At 47.1% G+C, this 19405-nt stretch overlaps 1 protein-coding gene and 1 long non-coding RNA gene across 4 annotated transcripts in view; one reads left to right on the top strand and one right to left on the bottom strand.

Moving 5' to 3' along the window:
* The window catches only part of LOC134932086 (uncharacterized), a 92710-nt gene extending 84952 nt beyond the window's left edge, over positions 1-7758 (top strand). The window contains exon 3 of the long non-coding RNA XR_010179242.1: positions 7203-7758. This is a non-coding gene — a long non-coding RNA (uncharacterized LOC134932086). The remainder of the gene's footprint in view (positions 1-7202) is intronic.
* The window catches only part of NEDD4 (NEDD4 E3 ubiquitin protein ligase), a 470501-nt gene that overhangs the window by 414373 nt on the left and 36723 nt on the right, over positions 1-19405 (bottom strand). The gene's annotated exons all lie outside the window — the stretch shown is intronic.

The raw sequence follows: 19405 nt of genomic DNA on the forward strand, positions 1-19405 counted from the left end.
GCGAAGTATTCAAAGAGAATATGTGAAATAGTGAATAGTGCAAAAGAAAAAATCAAAAGATAAAATTAGAACACACACTAGTCTCGAATATGATCAGTCAGCTAGATAATTCTCTCTTGTAATAATTATACAACTATACCGTTGTGCTTATTGTCAATATTGACCTATAGGGTTGTATACATAAATTGTGCGCTCCCCTCCTTGGGATATTTAGGCTTACTGTTGAGATAATTTAATTGAGGATTCCACTATTGATCACAAGATTGCTGATTATGATCACTGTATCCTGTGATCAATAGTGGAATCCTCAATTAAATATTATATTATTTATAAAATTAAATATTATATGTCCTCTGTCTTACTACCTTGGCTAAGGTAGTTATAGCCAGAGTTTGGTTTTCAGCTGATCCTCCTAGTGTATATAAATGGAGAGCGTTGGTCAATGAAGTGGCCCGTCATGAGCGCCATACTCGTATGTTCAAGTTACGTGGCTCTATCTCCAAATTTTCTGAAAAATGGGATCGTTGGTGTACCTCCAGGTTGGCCAGGAATGAGAGGTTTCTCCCAAACTCCCTACACGAACCCTACACATCCTCTGATGTGCGATTGAGATAATGTACTGCTGTTGTTTCTGATATTAGCGTGTTACTATTTTCTCTTATGGACACTGTGTGAACATTGGTATAAGCTTCATGTGGACTTAGATTACTTTGTTACGTAAGAAAGACGCTCAGACACATACTATTTTATTGTTACCCTTCCTTATTGATGGTAATTCAATGTTATTGTTTTTTGTTATTACTGTTGTCGTCTTAGGCAATGCTGTTTTTGTTTTTCTGTTTCGTTCTGTAATTTGAAAAATTTATCAATAAAAACTACATGACAAAAATAAAAAAAATTAACAAGACCCCACCAACGTCTGCACATACAAAGTAATTTCACAGTGAGAAATAGTTGTATGATCTTCCAAACAGCAAGCAACTATCTCACTTCAGACATTCCTAAACACATAAACAGCCTCGAGATGAATGTGAAAAAAAAAAAAAGGATTTTAATTACCTACCGGTAAATCCTTTTCTCGTAGTCCGTGGAGGATACTGGGGTTCACATTAGTACCATGTGGTATAGACGGGTCCACTAGGAGCCTTGGGCACTTTAAGAAATCAATAGTGTGCACTGGCTCCTCCCTCTATGTTCCTCCTACCAGACTCCGTCTAGAAACTGTACCAGAGGAGACAGAAATAACTTCAGAAAAAGAGAGCGGTGAGATTCGAACCAGCACACACAAACAAGAAGAAAAACCATGTTAACACAACATGAACAAGAACAGCAACAGCTGATACAACAATAATACATAACCAAGCAACCCTGCAGGAAACACGAAGCACTGGGCGGGCGCCCAGTATCCTCTACGGACTTACCAGTAGGTAATTAAAATCCAATTTTCTCTTACGTCCTAGAGGATTACTGGGGTCCACATTAGTACCCTGGGTGATGTTCCAAAGCTCCCAAACCGGGTGGGAGAGTGCCAAGGTGCTTGCAGAACTGATTGACTAAACTGAAGGTCCTCAGGGGCCAAGGTATCGAAATTTTAGAACTTAGCAAACTTGTTCGAACCAGACCAAGTAGCTGCTCGGCAGAGCTGTAAAGCAGACACACCACGGGAAGCCGCACAGGAAAAACCCACCGACCGAGTAGAGTAGGCATGAACTGATTTAAGAACCGGCAAAGCTGCCGTAGAGTAAGCATGCTGGATAGTCCGCGTGATCCAGCGAGCAATAAACTGCTTAGAAGCAGTACACCCAATTTTCTTGGGCTCATAGAGCAGAAACAGCGAGTCCGATTTTCTGTGAAGAGCTGTCCGTTTGACATAGATTCTTAAAGTCCTCACAACATCCAGGGACTTTGAATTAGAAGAGGTGTCAGTAAGCACCGGAACCACAACAGGTTGGTTGATGTGAAACGCAGACACCACCTTTGGAAGAAATTGCTGACAAGTTCTGAGTTCCGCTTTATCCTCATGAAAAATCAATAGGGGTTCTTGTGAGACAAGGCCCCAAATTCCAAAACACGCCGTGCCGAAGCCAAGGCCAATAGTGTGACGGTTTTCCATGTAAGAAACATTACATCCACCTCCTGTAAAGGCTCATACCAGTTCGATTGCAGAAAATGCAACACCACGTTAAGATCCCAAGGTGCCGTGGGAGGCACAAAAGGTGGTTGGATGTGCAGAACTCCTTTCAAGAAGGTCTGAACCTCAGGAAGGGACGCCAACGGTTTCTGGAAGAAAATGGACAAGGCCAAAATCTGGACCTTTATGGAGCCCAAACGCAGACCCACATACATACCAGACTGCAGAAAAACCGGAAACGACCCAGCTGAAACTCTACAAACAGGAAATTTCCTGTTCTCACACCAAGAGACGTATTTTCTCCAAATCCGGTGGTAATGTTTAGACGTTACCACTTTCCTGGTAGGAATTACCTTGTCCGGAATCCTTTTCTGGGCTAGAATTTGATGCTCAACCTCCATGCCATCAAGTCTTGATAGACGAATGGCCCCTGTTGTAGAATATCCTCCCGAAGAGGCAGAGACCACGGGTCCTCCAGAAGTAGTTCCAGTAGATCTGCATACCAAGCCCTTCTTGGCCAATCCGGAGCAATGAGAATTGCTTGAACCCTTTCCCTTTTTATTCTTTCCAGAATTCTTGGGATCAACGGAAGTGGTGGAAAGACATACACCATGTGGTAGACCCACGGACTCAACAGAGTGTCCACTGCCACCGCCTGTAGGTCTCTTGACATGGAGCAATACCGCTGGAGCTTCTTGTTGAGATGAGAGGCCATCATGTCGACTTGTGAAATTACCCACCGACGTGTCAGGCACCCGAACACTTCCGGGTGAAGGCCCCACTCTCCCGGGTGGAGGTTGTGTCTGCTGAGCAAGTCTGCCTCCCAGTTGTCCACTCCCAGGAATGATGATTGCGGACAGCGCTGCAGCATGTCCCTCTGCCCAGAGGAGAATCCTTGTTACCTCCGACATTACTGCTCTGCTCTTCTTCCGCCCTGTCGGTTTTTGTACGTCACCACCGCCACATTGTCCGACTGAACCTGGATGGCTCGATTTTGAAGAAGATGAGACGCCTTCATTGTATATTGCCCTTAATTCCAACACGTTGATTGGAAGAATGGCTTCCTGACTTGTCCATCTTCCTTGGAAGCGTTCCCCTTAGGTGACTGCTCCCCAACCTCTGAGGAATGCATCCGTGGTTAGCAGAATCCAATTTTGAATCTCGAACCTTCGGCCCTTGGTCAGGTGAGAAAAGTCTGTAGCCACCACAAAAGATAAATCCTGGCTCTTGGGGACAGACGGATCCTCTGGTGCATGTGTAGATGCTATCCGGACCATTTGTCCAGAAAATCGAGCTGGAAGGGTCTTGTATGAAACCTTCTATACTGCAGTGCCTCATAAGAGGCTACCATCTTTCCCAGGAGGCGAATGCCCAGATGTACAGATATACAGGGCGGCCGTAGGACCATGGACTGAATTACCAATGCCTTTTACAGAGGAAGGACCACCTTCGGTACCTCAGTATCCTGTATCATCCCTAGGAACGGAAGCCTCCATGTTGGTTCCAGGTGAGATTTTGGCAGATTCAGAATCCACCTGTGATCCTGGAGTAGTCGTGTGGAGGGGGCAATGCTCTGTAACAACCTTTCCCTGGACGGTGCTTTTATCAGTAGATCGTCCAGGTACAGAATTATGTTCACTCTCTGCTTGTGGAGGAGAAACATCTCCGCCATAACCTTTGTAAACACCCTTGGTGCCGTGGAGAGCACAAAGGGCAGGGCCTGGAACTGGTAGTGACAGTCCTGCAACGCAAACCTTAGATAAGCCTGATGAGGTGGCCAAATTGGAATATGAAGGTACGCATCCTTGAGATTCAGAGACACCAGGAATTCTCCCTCCTCCAGACCCGACATCACCGCTCTCAGAGACTCCATCTTGAATTTGAACACCCGTAAATATGGGTTCAGTGACTTGAGGTTTAAAATGGGTCTTACCGAACCATCAGGTTTCGGCACCACAAACAGGTTGGAATAGAAACCCTTGTTTTGTAGGTGAAGTGGAACTGGAACAAGGACCTGAGTCTGTACCAGTTTTTGAATTGCTACTTGTAGGGTCATACTTGCTTCGGGTGAAGCTGGTAAGCCGGATTTGAAGAATCTGCGAGGTGGGAGTTCTTGAAACTCCAGTCTGTAGCCCTGGATGATAAGATCTTTTACCCATGATGTGGTCCATACGTGACTGAAATATCGTAACCGGGCTCCCACCTGCCTGTTGACCAGGCAGTGCGGTCCACCTTCATGCTGAATTCTTTGTGGAAGTAGAACCGGAGGTCTGATCCTGTGAGACTGTATTTGCAGGTTTTCTGGGCTTACCTTTATTGCATTTGATGGCAGTAGAAGAGCCTTTGGCCTTACCTTTCAACTTTGCTGTCCGAAAGGACTGCAACGTTGGTGCAATATAGGATTCCCCCCCACCAAGTCCACCTCCTCCTCCTCTGGGTCTGATACATCATCATCGGTATCAGCCTGCATGATTTGGGCCAGAGTACGCTTCTGTGGACAAATAGCAGGGGTCTGAGACGCTGGAACGACCACTGAATCTCTATTCATCAGTTCATCTACAGATTGCCTTAAGTATTGCGTCTCCTTCTCATCTTGGGATAATTTATGTGAAATATTTGAAATCATCCCTTTTAATGAATCTAACCATACTGGTTCAGTTCCACTAACCTGAGAATGTGTACTATCCTGAGTACACTGTAATGATCCCCCCAATTGAGAAAGCACTCTGCTGTGCATGATACACAATCCTTTTACATGATAATGCAAAAGCACACACACACCCACACAGTGAGGAATAGGTTGAAAGCACAGGTAACCCACACAGAGCCCTTCTAGGGAGACAGAGAGAAATGGAGCCAGCCACACAGCGCCCCTATAGCTAAGGTATAGACCTAGCTGGGTCGCCAACTAAAAACCCTTAATAGGGTTTAGTATACCAAATTATTGCTCCCCCCCCCCCCTTTGCTATGACCCCCTGGTACCACTGAGGTGCTTTGGAGTCCGCGTGGAGGAGCTGCACCGTCCAGTCAGGCTGCCTGTGTAAGCTTGCAGAAAGGAAATGGCACTGGTGAGCCGCTGGATCTGCTCATAGTGAAGGCCCCGCCCCCTTAAAGGCGTGCAGCCTTCCCTCTTTTATACTAGCTGAGGTAACTCGAATTAAAAGGGTTACAGTGGGTTAGAACCTCTGTAAACAGTGCCAGTCGTGGGTAATAAGCATGGCTTCAGCCGCCCCTCACAGTGGTCACTGCAGTGTCCCTGAAGCCGGATCGCAGCGTGCATGCAGAGCTGTGCTCTACCCTCATGCTGCCATTACAGCCGGCGACCCGCTAACCGGGACACCGGCCACCTACTCACCACTCTTCAGTCTTCTGGCTCTGTTCGGGGTGGCGGCGTGCTGCGGGTCTGTACGCTTGCCGTAGTGGGGCTTGCGAATAGGACCCTCAGGAGCTCAGTGTCCTGTCAGCCGGGAACGGGACCATTAACCCTAGGGACGTTGGGACGTTCCACCCCTAAGTCCCACGAAGCAGGCAGTCTGGTGCCGGCCAGATTTGCCTGAAAATAATAAAGAAAATATATGCAGAAAACTCTTCAGGAGCTTCCCAAGCATGACCGGCTCCTCCGGGCACATTTTCTAAATTGAGTCTGGTAGGAGGGGCATAGAGGGAGGAGCCAGTGCACTATTGATTTCTTAAAATGCCCAAGGCTCCTAGTGGACCTGTCTATACCCCATGGTACTAATGTGGACCCCAGTATCCTCTACGGACTACGAGAAAATAGTAATCGAAGGAGAACATTTATCATAATTGGATTTAAATTAAGCTTAAAAAGGAGTTAATATTAAAAAAACTTCAAAAACTCTTTAGTACCATGGCAGGGCATACTACACTTTACCAAGCTAAATACATCTGTTCAGTTTGATATGTGAAAACGGACAGTAACTCAGCATCATGTGTAACAGGATATGCCAGTACTAGAAGATACATATATCAACGTTCATTGAAATTACTGATCATATTAAAATCAGCTAATATTTAAAAAACAGACACTGGAGGAAAGTGTAGAAATCTACCCCAAAAATTGTCTTTGAAACACAGGCAAATCTAAAATCTTCAGCTGTGCCTGACAACATAGGACACAATTCAATTTGATGACAGCTGAATAGCGGCGAGAATTAGCTATATTCAATATAGTGCCCTGTGACACCTGACTACAGGATTTTTTCTTGCACCCGGAGAGGTGTGATCAGAAGTCTGACAAAAGTGCCGGCGCAATGCCGATTTCTGCCCTTAGCGCGGCAGAAACAGCACCACATCGGGCAATAAGTCGGAGAATGCCAGTTCTCCCAACTAAACACCGTTTAGTCTGGGAGAACGGGCATCCTCGGACTTACCACTGCGCTGTATTGAATAGCCCCGGGAGCTAATTTGTTCGCTATTAAACTGTCATCGAACTGAATCGTGCCCATAGTCAGTGTTTAAATCAAACAAATATGTTCAACTGTTGACCTTGCAAATGGCAGACCTTAAATATTGGCAAAATGTGTTGAATTTAGCTCAGAAGTTGGACAAATCAGCCATCTTCTACTTTCTCTAATTTAGATATTTTTTTTCATCTATACAAAATGCAAAAATATTTCTGGCAAATATTCAAATTTTAGAAGCAGTTTCAGCATTTTTAAACAGATAGCACTATAATAATGCTATTACAAAATATAATCAGTTTTTATTTTTGTCCTTATTATATTTAAATAAGGATTTACTTAGTTAATTTAAAGAGTATTACACTATACTGAGAACATTCCAGTCAAGTGCTAACAATAGAAGCACTAGTGTTGGTACTGTGTTGGGTTTTAATACGAATACAAATGTTACCTAGGTCCCGGAGGAGCCTGTCATAGACAATAATATTTCCTACATTGGTCCAGTAGTGTTTACTCACAATTTACTGTAAGCAAACACATACGAACATACATGTAAATTAGTGATGACTAGGCTTATCAGGGCTCCCTCTCCTAGGAAGATTTCCATTTGCCAGTGTTTTACATTTACTGAATTCCCTTAAATCTCTTAGGTACCCATCCATAGCAAATGGCTCAGGAAGATTAGGGGCCACGTCCGAACACTAAATGCATCTTGTTGAAAAGAAGGCCAACAATAGAAGAGGTCCAAAGTGTGGCTTTTCCCGTCCTTCCAGACTCTCAACAGTGTTAGAATCAAAAAGATCTTCAAATTCAGTGAGCAAATGGAGAGCTGGGAGACTGAAGTGATACAACACTGAAAAACGCATATTCAATGCGACATAATCTGATTCTAATTCTGTGCTTCATGAATTTACGACTACCTGATGGCATTCACCCTTGACCACTGTTTTGCCAGTAACAAGAACCATCAGAATAATAAAGAACATCCTTTAAATCAAGCTAACAATTATAATAATCTTGGTTTTGTATTTGCTTTTTCTGTTTGTTTTACAAATGTGCAAGCTGGTAAAAAAACAGAAAATGCGGAGGTGACACAAATAAACCCTAGTACAAAAGTTGCATGGACACAGTATGTGAACGAATGCCACTGGTTTCTAAACAAATGCGTATGCTTGCACTTTTGTGTCGTATTTTACCATGCGTCTGTAACACACTCATGTTTGAATGTAAACTTGTTAACCTGTTTGTAACAAAGAACATAACTTCATATATACTAAAACAAATACTAAGTTTAATGGCTAGTACAATAAACAGAATGTAAAATGCACTCCCCATTATTTTCTTTGCTATTCCCTTTTTATTAATTTCCGCCTGAATTTCTATAAATGTTTTAATGCCTGGTTTAAGGTCTATAGGCCAGAAACATACTGCACTCTATAATGTCAAAAAAACTACAAATGTTGCCATTTGTTTTAGACACTATGAGGCAGATGTATGAAGCGTCGCTATGTGCCTTTGAGCACATAGCGCACTCTAAGTCCTGCATTCCCCGCAATGTATGAAGCGGCTCTCAGCGGGGATTTAAGGAATGCACACAGCGCATACTGCAATAACATCTGCTGCGCTGTGTGCATAGGAAGGCAATGGGCACCTGATGTATGAACGGTGAGGTGGCTCTTTACCTCACGATAATCCTCTTCTGTCCTTTTGCCAGGTCGGGGCTGGCGTTGGCCGCGTTGTACAGGGTTTTGGGGTTTTTTATCCGTTGAAAAAACTTTATTGCTCGCCGCCACTAAGTCTCCTCTGTGGCGTCTGACGTCACCCCCACACGTCTCCTCAATGTCCTCCACCGCACGGAGGCCTCACAGCCTAAACACGCATGCGCCGCCTCACTCCGCAGGGCTCACTGCGAGCTAAGGTGACGGCGTATGCGCGCTAGTCCAGCTAGCGGCAAAGTCAGTCTGGCCGATGTGGGAGGACACATATCCCGGGAAGGTGACATAGCGCCCTCCCACATCAGCGGGGGCCTGCTTAGTACATTGGGATGGAGGGACAGGGCGTATCACCACGATAATGTGGTGATACGCCCCTGGACACATAACGCCCGTTAGGACGTTTTTCATACATCACAACCACATTTCACAAGACCTAAATCAATTGTGTGCGAAAACATGTGTTGCTGTAGCCCAGAGGGCATCTTTACATTCTCATAAACGAAATTAGCAGAGAAATATGCAATACAGAGGGAGGCAACCCTTTGCACAAGGGTCACATGGTGGCACACAAGGATGCTATAATATCAACGAGCGATAACCAGAGGAACAGATGTTGCTCCCTCCTTATCTAACCTTCCGTCACAGAATAAATGTATTTTGAGCGCTAAACCCTCCCGAAGGCACAGAGCCCAAGCAGATGCCTGTATACCCAGCTAAGCCTGGGCATCTTGTAAGTGAAACCTGAAACGGTTAGTCCTGCCAATAGTCACAGCACAAAAGTTCTCAAGCACATTGTTGTCTCCAAACTAGAAATTATCAACACATCTTAAGCAAACTAATTTAAAAAAAAAAAACAAAGCACAGGTAAGCCAAGAACAATTTTACCACTCATTTATTACTTTTGTAAATGTTTGTATACGTTGTAATGGTGATGGCACTCCCGCAATGTCACATGTTGGCAACCAAAAGGGAAAAAAAAAAAAGTTGCCAACCTCTGATGTAATATATACAAACATTAAAATAGGACACTAAACTCTGCTCAGATGTATCTACTTCCAATTCAATGAATTTGCAAATATATTTGGAATTTAAAAAAACAAAAAAACAAAACTTTAGTATCAACTTACAGACCTGATCGCTGCAGTGTGCCGGCGCATGCCAGAGATGCAATTGGCATCTCTGCCCAGCGATCGCCTATGCCTGACTGACTGAGGCGTTCAATAGGCGTTCACTGGGCGTGCCGGCGTTGTTTGGCCACTGTGTTGGGGGCGCAGACCAGACTACGCAGGCATGCCAGGACCGTGCGGGGAGCAGGCCGCGGTGGCTGCGTGACAACACACGCAGTCGCTGTGACCCGGAGAGCGACGGGCAGCTCCTTGCCAGTGCTCAGGAGCTGCGCTGGTAGGGAGCTACTCTTCCGGTACAAAAGTAATGTTCATTTTAGCACCCTGCACCTTTCAAAACATGTGTATTCTCTCTTCCCTGCCTAGGGTGTCACTCTCTGCTCTGTTGCTTCTCATAACACTCTGGCCTGTTTTCAGCACTGAAAAAAGACCAGAGTGTGATAGAAGCACCAGAGCAGAGAGCTACACCTCAGGCAGGGAAGAGGGACTGCACGTTTTGAAAGGTGCAGGGTGAAAGAATGAACACTACAAAAGCATCGCTGCTGTGTGATGCTTTTGTACCTGTGCGGCAGGGGGAGGGACAGACATGCGGGGCAGACTAGCCCTGTGCTGGGCGTCCCCCCCCGCATGTCAGCGTGACTGATCATAACCGCTACAATAAGGTCTGAATTAGGCCCAATTTCGTCTACATTAGCATGCAGGACTATAGGACCAGGTGACAGGGGGAGTGAAGAAAACCCCGTCACCCATTCCACCGCCCCCGGGGCGTCCGTTGGCCGGCATCTGGCCAGTGTGTAGGGCCTTTAAGTCAATTAAAAAAATAAGAATTTACTCACCGGTATTCTATTTCTCGTAGTCCGTAGTGGATGCTGGGAACTCCGTAAGGACCATAGGGAATAGCGGGCTCCGAAGGAGGCTGGGCACTCTAGAAAGATTTATGACTACCTGGTGTGCACTGGCCCCTCCCACTATGACCCTCCTCCAAGCCTCAGTTAGGACACTGTGCCCGGACGAGCTGACATAATAAGGAAGGATTTTGTATCCCGGGTAATACTCATACCAGCCACACCAATCACACCGTACAACTCGTGATACTATATCCAGTTTGACAGTATGAAAACAACTGAGCCTCTCAACAGATGGCTCAACAATAACCCTTTAGTTAGCAATAACTATTTACAAGTATTGCAGACAATCCGCACTTGGGATGGGCGCCCTGCATCCACTACGGACTACGAGAAATAGAATTACCGGTGAGTAAATTCTTATTTTCTCTGACATCCTAGTGGATGCTGGGAACTCCGTAAGGACCATGGGGATTATACCAAAGCTCCCAAACGGGCGGGAGAGTGCGGATGACTCTGCAGCACCGAATGAGAGAACTCTAGGTCCTCCTCAGCCAGGGTATCAAATTTTTAGAATTTTGCAAACGTGTTAGCCCCTGACCAAGTAGCTGCTCGGCAAAGTTGTAAAGCCGAGACCCCTCGGGCAGCCGCCCAAGATGAGCCCACCTTCCTTGTGGAATGGGCATTTACAGATTTTGGCTGTGGCAGGCCTGCCACAGAATGTGCAAGCTGAATTGTATTACAAATCCAGCGAGCAATAGTCTGCTTAGAAGCAGGAGCACCCAGCTTGTTGGGTGCATACAGGATAAACAGCGAGTCAGATTTTCTGACTCCAGCCGTCCTGGAAACATATATTTTCAGGGCCCTGACAACGTCTAGCAACTTGGAGTCCTCCAACTCCCTAGTAGCCGCAGGCACCACAATAGGCTGGTTCAGGTGAAACGCTGACACCACCTTAGGGAGAAACTGGGGACGAGTCCTCAATTCTGCCTTATCCATATGGAAAATCAGATAAGGGCTTTTACATGATAAAGCCGCCAATTCTGACACTCGCCTGGCTGAAGCCAAGGCCAATAACATGACCACTTTCCACGTGAGATATTTTAGATCCACGGTTTTTAGTGGCTCAAACCAATGTGATTTTAAGAAACTCAACACCACGTTGAGATCCCAAGGTGCCACAGGAGGCACAAACGGGGGCTGAATATGCAGCACTCCTTTCACAAATGTCTGAACTTCAGGTACTGAAGCTAGTTCTTTTTGAAAGAAAATCGACAGAGCCGAGATCTGTACTTTAATGGAGCCTAGTTTTAGGCCCATATTCACTCCTGCTTGCAAGAAATGCAGAAATCGACCCAGCTGAAATTCCTCTGTTGGGGCCTTTTTTGCCTCGCACCATGCAACATATTTCCGCCATATGCGGTGATAATGTTTTGCCGTAACATCTTTCCTGGCTTTAATAAGCGTAGGAATGACTTCTTCCGGAATACCCTTTTCCTTCAGGATCCGGCGTTCAACCGCCATGCCGTCAAACGCAGCCGCGGTAAGTCTTGGAACAGACAGGGCCCCTGCTGTAGCAGGTCCTGTCTGAGCGGTAGAGGCCACGGGTCCTCTGAGAGCATCTCTTGAAGTTCCGGGTACCACGCTCGTCTTGGCCAATCCGGAACCACGAGAATTGTGTTTACTCCTCGCTTTCTTATTATTCTCAATACCTTTGGTATGAGAGGCAGAGGAGGGAACACATAAACCGACTGGTACACCCACGGTGTCACTAGAGCGTCCACAGCTATCGCCTGAGGGTCCCTTGACCTGGCGCAATATCTTTTTAACTTTTTGTTGAGGCAGGACGCCATCATGTCCACCTGTGGTTTTTCCCAACGGTTTACCAGCATCTGGAAAACTTCTGGATGAAGTCCCCACTCTCCCGGGTGGAGGTCGTGTCTGCTGAGGAAGTCTGCTTCCCAGTTGTCCACTCCCGGAATGAACACTGCTGACAGTGCTAGAACATGATTCTCCGCCCATCGGAGAATTCTTGTGGCTTCTGCCATCGCCATCCTGCTTCTTGTGCCTCCCTGTCGATTTACATGGGCGACTGCCGTGATGTTGTCTGACTGGATCAGCACCGGCTGGTGTAGGAGCAGGTATTTTGCTTGACTTAGGGCATTGTAAATGGCCCTTAGTTCCAGAATATTTATGTGAAGGGAAGTCTCCTGACTCGACCATAGTCCTTGGAAGTTTCTTCCCTGTGTGACTGCCCCCCAGCCTCGAAGGCTGGCATCCGTGGTCACCAGGACCCAGTCCTGTATGCCGAACCTGCGGCCCTCTAGAAGATGGGCACTCTGCAGCCACCACAGTAGAGACACCCTGGTTCTTGGAGACAGGGTTATTAAGCGATGCATCTGAAGATGCGATCCGGACCATTGGTCCAACAGGTCCCACTGAAAGATTCTGGCATGGAACCTGCCGAAGGGAATTGCTTCGTAAGAAGCTACCATCTTTCCCAAGACCCGCGTGCAGTGATGCACTGATACCTGTTTTGGTTTCAGGAGGTCTCTGACTAGAGATGACAACTCCCTGGCTTTTTCCTCCGGGAGAAACACTTTTTTCTGGACTGTATCCAGAATCATACCCAGGAACAGTAGCCGTGTCGTCGGAACCAGCTGTGACTTTGGGATATGCAGAATCCAGCCGTGCTGGTGCAGCACTTCCTGAGATAGTGCTACTCCCACCAACAACTGTTCCTTGGACCTCGCCTTTATTAGGAGATCGTCCAAGTACGGGATAATTAAAACTCCCTTTTTTCGAAGGAGTATCATCATTTCCGCCATAACCTTGGTAAATACCCTCGGTGCCGTGGACAGTCCAAACGGCAGCGTCTGGAATTGGTAATGGCAATCCTGTACCACAAATCTGAGGTACTCCTGGTGAGGATGGTAAATGGGGACATGCAAGTAAGCATCCTTGATGTCCAGGGATACCATGTAATCCCCCTCGTCCAGGCTTGCAATAACCGCCCTGAGCGATTCCATCTTGAACTTGAATTTTTTTATGTATGTGTTCAAGGATTTCAAATTTACAATGGGTCTCACCGAACCGTCCGGTTTCGGCACCACAAATAGTGTGGAATAGTAACCCCGGCCTTGTTGAAGTAGGGGTACCTTGATTATCACCTGCTGGGAATACAGCTTGTGAATTGCCGCTAGCACCGCCTCCCTGTCTGAGGGAGCAATCGGCAAGGCAGATTTTAGGAACCGGTGGGGTGGAGACGCCTCGAATTCCAGTTTGTACCCCTGAGATACTATTTGAAGGATCCAGGGATCCACCTGTGAGCGAGCCCACTGATCGCTGAAATTCTTGAGGCGGCCCCCCACCGTACCTGGCTCCGCCTGTGGAGCCCCACAGTCATGCGGCGGACTTGGAAGAAGAAGCGGGGGAGGACTTTTGCTCCTGGGAACCTGCTGTTTGTTGCAGCCTTTTTCCCCTACCTCTGCCTCTGGACAGAAAAGACCCGCCTTTTCCACGCTTGTTTTTCTGGGTCCGAAAGGATTGAACCTGATAAAACGGCGCCTTCTTAGGCTGTGAGGGGACATGGGGTAAAAATGCTGACTTCCCAGACGTTGCTGTGGAAACTAGGTCCGAGAGACCATCCCCAAATAATTCCTCACCCTTATATGGCAAAACTTCCATGTGCCTTTTAGAATCTGCATCTCCTGTCCACTGGCGAGTCCATAAGCCTCTCCTAGCAGAAATGGACAATGCACTTACTTTAGATGCCAGCCGGCAGATTTCCCTCTGTGCATCTCTCATATATAAGACTGAGTCTTTGATATGGTCTATGGTTAGCAGGATCGTGTCTCTGTCTAATGTGTCAATATTTTCTGACAGTTTATCTGACCACGCAGCGGCAGCACTGCACATCCATGCTGACGCAATAGCTGGCCTAAGTATAATGCCTGAGTGTGTGTATACAGACTTCAGGATCGCCTCCTGCTTTCTATCAGCAGGTTCCTTGAGGGCGGCCGTATCCGGAGACGGTAGTGCCACCTTTTTAGACAAACGTGTGAGCGCTTTATCCACCTTAGGAGGTGTTTCCCAACGTGACCTATCCTCTGGCGGGAAAGGGAACGCCATTAGTACCTTCTTAGGAATTACCAATTTTTTATCAGGGAAAGCCCACGCTTCTTCACACACTTCATTTAATTCATCTGATGGGGGAAAAACTACGGGTAGTTTTTTCTCCCCAAACATAATACCCTTTTTAGTGGTACCTGTATTTATATCAGAAATGTGTAACACCTCTTTCATTGCCTCAATCATGCAGTGATGGGCATCAGGTTAGACTCATCGTCGTCGACACTGGTGTCAGTATCAGTGTCGACATCTGGGTCTGCGGTCTGAGGTAGCGGGCGTTTTAGAGCCCCTGATGACCTGTGAGACGCCTGGACAGGCACGAGCTGAGAAGTCGGCTGTCCCACATTTGGCATGTCGTCAAATTTCTTATGTAAGGAGTCTATACGTGCACTCATTTCTTTCCATAAGCTCAACCACTCAGGTGTCTGCCCCGCAGGGGGTGACATCCCTTCTAAAGGCATCTGCTCCGTCTCCACATCATTATCCTCATCAAACATGTCGACACAGCCGTACCGACACACCGCACACACACAGGGAATGCTCCAACAGAGGACAGGACCCACAAAAGCCCTTTGGGGGGACAGAGTGAGAGTATGCCAGCACACACCAGAGCGCTATATAATGCAGGGACTAACTGAGTTATGTCCCCTATAGCTGCTTTTTCTATATAAATGTATACTGCGCCTAAATGTAGTGCCCCCCCTCTCTTTTTTACCCTTTTCTGTAGTGTAGACTGCAGGGGAGAGCCAGGGAGCTTCCTTCCAGCGGAGCTGTGAGGAAAAATGGCGCCAGTGTGCTGAGGGAGATAGCTCCGCCCCTTTTCCGCGGACTATTCTCCCGCTTTTTCCTATATTCTGGCAGGGGTATTTTCCACATATATAGCCTCTGGGGCTATATATTGTGGTATTTTTGCCAGCCAAGGTGTTATTATTGCTTCTAAGGGCGCCCCCCCCCAGCGCTCTGCACCCTCAGTGACCGTAGTGTGAAGTGTGTGTGAGGAGCAATGGCGCACAGCTGCAGTGCTGTGCGCTACCTTGGTGAAGACTGATGTCTTCTGCCGCCGATTTTCCGGACCTCTTCTTGCTTCTGGCTCTGTAAGGGGGACGGCGGCGCGGCTCCGGGACCTAACACCAAGGCTGGGCCTGCGGTCGATCCCTCTGGAGCTAATGGTGTCCAGTAGCCTAAGAAGCCCAAGCTGGCTGCAAGCAGGCAGGTTCGCTTCTTCTCCCCTTAGTCCCTCGCTGCAGTGAGCCTGTTGCCAGCAGGTCTCACTGAAAATAAAAAACCTAATTTCTATACTTTCTTTCTAAAGGCTAAGGAGAGCCCCTAGTGTGCATCCAACCTCGGCCGGGCACAAAATCTAACTGAGGCTTGGAGGAGGGTCATAGTGGGAGGGGCCAGTGCACACCAGGTAGTCATAAATCTTTCTAGAGTGCCCAGCCTCCTTCGGAGCCCGCTATTCCCCATGGTCCTTACGGAGTTCCCAGCATCCACTAAGACGTCAGAGAAATAAGTTTATGCTCTGCTTCCAGCTTTAATGTCCTAAGTGAAGTGGATCCTGTTGGAAGGCATGGGTTAAGGCAAGAGACTGGATTAACCCTTACAGCTATACGCCACAATACGTGCCAGTCATATAAAAAGACAGCCAAGTATAGTATATTTCTAAACCCAGCGGCAAGGAAAATGTGACTCAAATTCCCTTTACAACATTTTTACTTATTTTATAGTGAAACTTCATGTCGCTAAAAATACTGTAAAATTCTAAGCAGTGTAAAAAGGAAATCTCTTATACCACGCATACAACAGTAGTAAAAAGACTACATAAAAATGGTTACGTACATAGAAAGGAATTCTGTGCAGTTTTAATAGATGAATGTTATAAACAGACATAGTAAAGAAACGTGTCTTAAGATAGCGTAGGAGATGCACGTGTGCACAGAGAAAGTTATAGGAAATCTCCTTACATAAACAAAGCAGTGAGTGCAAAGCACAAGAAATACTGTTAACATGGATGTCTGTTACTCCTCTGCCCAGGTATGCACACACTTTTAGGGGGAGACTACAAAACAAAATGTTAGGTAACTAAATATATAAATTAATATATAGAGACCTCTGCAATTAGAATTTTAATTCATGTGAAAAAGATTAAAAGCCTGTGTTTTTTCTTATTAGGATACATTTTAAATAACCTCTTCCTTAACAATGTCTAAAAATAGGAATTTAATACCTACCGGTAATTCCTTTTCTCCTAGTCCGTAGTGGATACTGTAGATCTGTACTTTAGTACCATGGGGTGTACATTGGGTCCACTGGAGCCTGGCACTTTAAAACCTTTAGTGTGTGTATGTGTGTGCTGGCTCCTCCCCTTTATGCCCCTCCTACCAGACTCAGTCTAGGAAAACTGTGCCCGAAGAGACGGACATACCACAAGAGAAGGAATAAATACAATAGCGGTGAGGCAACAAGCCAACACAAAACCATAACCAAAAGGAGGGAGCTAACCAGAACAGATGATAGCAACACCAACCCAACCAGGATAGCACAGCTATCTCAAAAACATAACGGGACCGCAACGGCGGGCCAACCGAAAACTTAGGTAAGCAGGAATCAAAGCACTGAGGCGGGTGCCCAGTATCCACTACGGACTACGAGAAAAGGAATTACCGTTAGGTATTAAATTCCTATTTTCTCTAACGTCCTAGTGGATACTAGGGATCTGTACTTTAGTACCATGGGGAAGTCCCAAAGCTCCCAAACAGGTGGGGGGAGTGCCGAGACCCCTGTAAAACCGCCTGACCAAAATGAAGGTCATCCTTGGCCAAGGTGTCGAATCGATAGAAGAATTTCACAAAAAAGTGTTCAAACCAGACCAAGTAGCAGCCCGGCACAACTGTAAGGCTGAGACACCCCGGGCAACCGCCGAGGGAGAGCCCACAGACCTCGTCGAGTGGGCCTGAATGACATCGGCAAAGGCAGAACTGCCGAAGTACAGGCCTGTTGAATGATCAATCTGTGCCAACGAGCAATGGATTGCTTGGAAGCCAGACAACCAATCTTGGTGGCATCATAAAGGACCAACAGCGAATCAGATTTCCGATGACGAGACGTCCTCTTGACATAAATCTTCAGAGCCCTTAGTACATCCAAGGACTCTGGCCCAATGGAAGCATCAGACAACACCAGAACCACAAATGGTTGATTGACATGAAAAGCTGAAACCACTTTTGGCAAAAACTGAGGACGGGTCCTGAGTTCCGCCCTGTCTTCATGAAAAACCAAATAAGGGCCCTTACAGGATAAGGCAAACGCCAATGCTAAAAGTATCACCAGTTCCAGTTTGTTTTTTTATGTAAGGGTTGAAACCAGTCCGATTGAAGAAAGGACAGAACCACATTGAGATCCATATGAAGCACTCTTTTTTGGAAAGTTTGTACTTCAGGCAACATGGCAAGTTGTTTCTGGAAGAAAATAGAGAGCGCCGAAATCTGGACTTTGATGGAGCCTAAACGTAGGCCCATATCCACTCCCACTTGCAGGAAAAGTAGAAAACGACCAATTCTAAATTCCATGGGAGACACCTTTCTACTTTCACACCAGGAAACATACTTTTTCCATATACGATGATAATGTTTTGACATCACTATCTTCCTGGCTTGGACCATGGTGGATATAACCCAGGAGGGAAGACCTTTTCTTGCTAGAATCTCCCTCTCAACTTCCAAGCCGTCCAACGTAGCCGCTGTAAGTCTGGATAGATGAACGGGCCTTGTTGAAGAAGTTCCTTTAAGAACGGAAGAGGCCAGAGATCCTCCAGAGCCATGGTTAGGAGGTCCGAGTACCACGCCCATTGAGGTCAATCCGGGGCAATTAAAATTGCTTGAACGCTTTCACTTCTTAGTCTTTTTAGAACACTTGGGATTAGCGGTAAAGAAGGAAACAGGTACACAAACTGGTATGTCCAAGGCGTCATCAGCGTGTCACTGCTACCGCCTGCGGATCCCTCGTTCTGGAACAGGGCCTCTTGTTGAGACGGGAAGCCATCAGGTCTATCTGCGGACAGCCCCATCGGTGAATTAAATGTTGAAACACCTGGGGATGTAGGCCCCATTCCCCCGGATGGAGGTTGTGTCTGCTGAGGAAGTCCGCTTTCCAGTTGTCCACTCCTGGAATATGGCTGAGATTAGTGTTCACTCTAGGCTGTTTTAGCAGGGCGCCGCGCCCTGCCCGTTTTTTAGCAGGCAAAACCCGCCCTGCCCCTTTTGCGGCGCCCTGCTAGAACAGCCGCCCGCTTCCTGCCCTCCCGGCGTGTATAGATGCCGTGCGCATGCGCGCGGCATCCATTCACGCATTGGGAGAGGGCTGGGGGAAGCCCAGCACCAACGGAGGTGCTGGGCACGCCCCCAACAGTGATGTCGCCGGCCACAGATGCTCTCTATAGTAGCGCCTGTGGGCCGCACCGCCCCCTAAAATGACGTAGGTGTGGCCACGCCACCTAATTTGCGTGGCCACACCCCCTAATTAGCGTGTCCGCGCCCCTGTTTCGGGGGGGCGCGCACATGTGCCCCCGGAGTCCGGCGCCCTGCCCCTTTTCACTCCTAGAGTGAACACTATGAGATGGCCCTTACGTTGGCCTCCACCCAGAGGAGGATTTTTGACACTTCTCGCATCGCTGTTCTGCTTCTAGTTCTACCTTGTCTGTTTATGTATGCCACTGCCGTGGCGTTGTCCGATTGAACCTGGATAGCCCGATCCCCCAAAGATGGGAAGCTTACAGAAGGGCATTGTAAACTGCCCTGAGTTCCAGGACGTTAATCGGCAGAGTAGATTCCTGAGTTGACCATATCCCCTGGAACTGGGCCCCTTGGGTCACAGCCCCCCAACCCCGGAGGCTGGCATCCGTTGTCAATAGAATCCATGATTGGATATTGAAATTCCTGCCTTCTACCAGGTGAGGGACTTGTAGCCACCATAATAGAAAAATCGGCGATAAGGCCACTTCCTGATGCATGTGAAAGCGAGACCCCTACCATTTGTCCAG

Source organism: Pseudophryne corroboree, chromosome 6 (assembly GCF_028390025.1).
Source record: "Pseudophryne corroboree isolate aPseCor3 chromosome 6, aPseCor3.hap2, whole genome shotgun sequence".
Taxonomy (NCBI): domain Eukaryota; kingdom Metazoa; phylum Chordata; class Amphibia; order Anura; family Myobatrachidae; genus Pseudophryne; species Pseudophryne corroboree.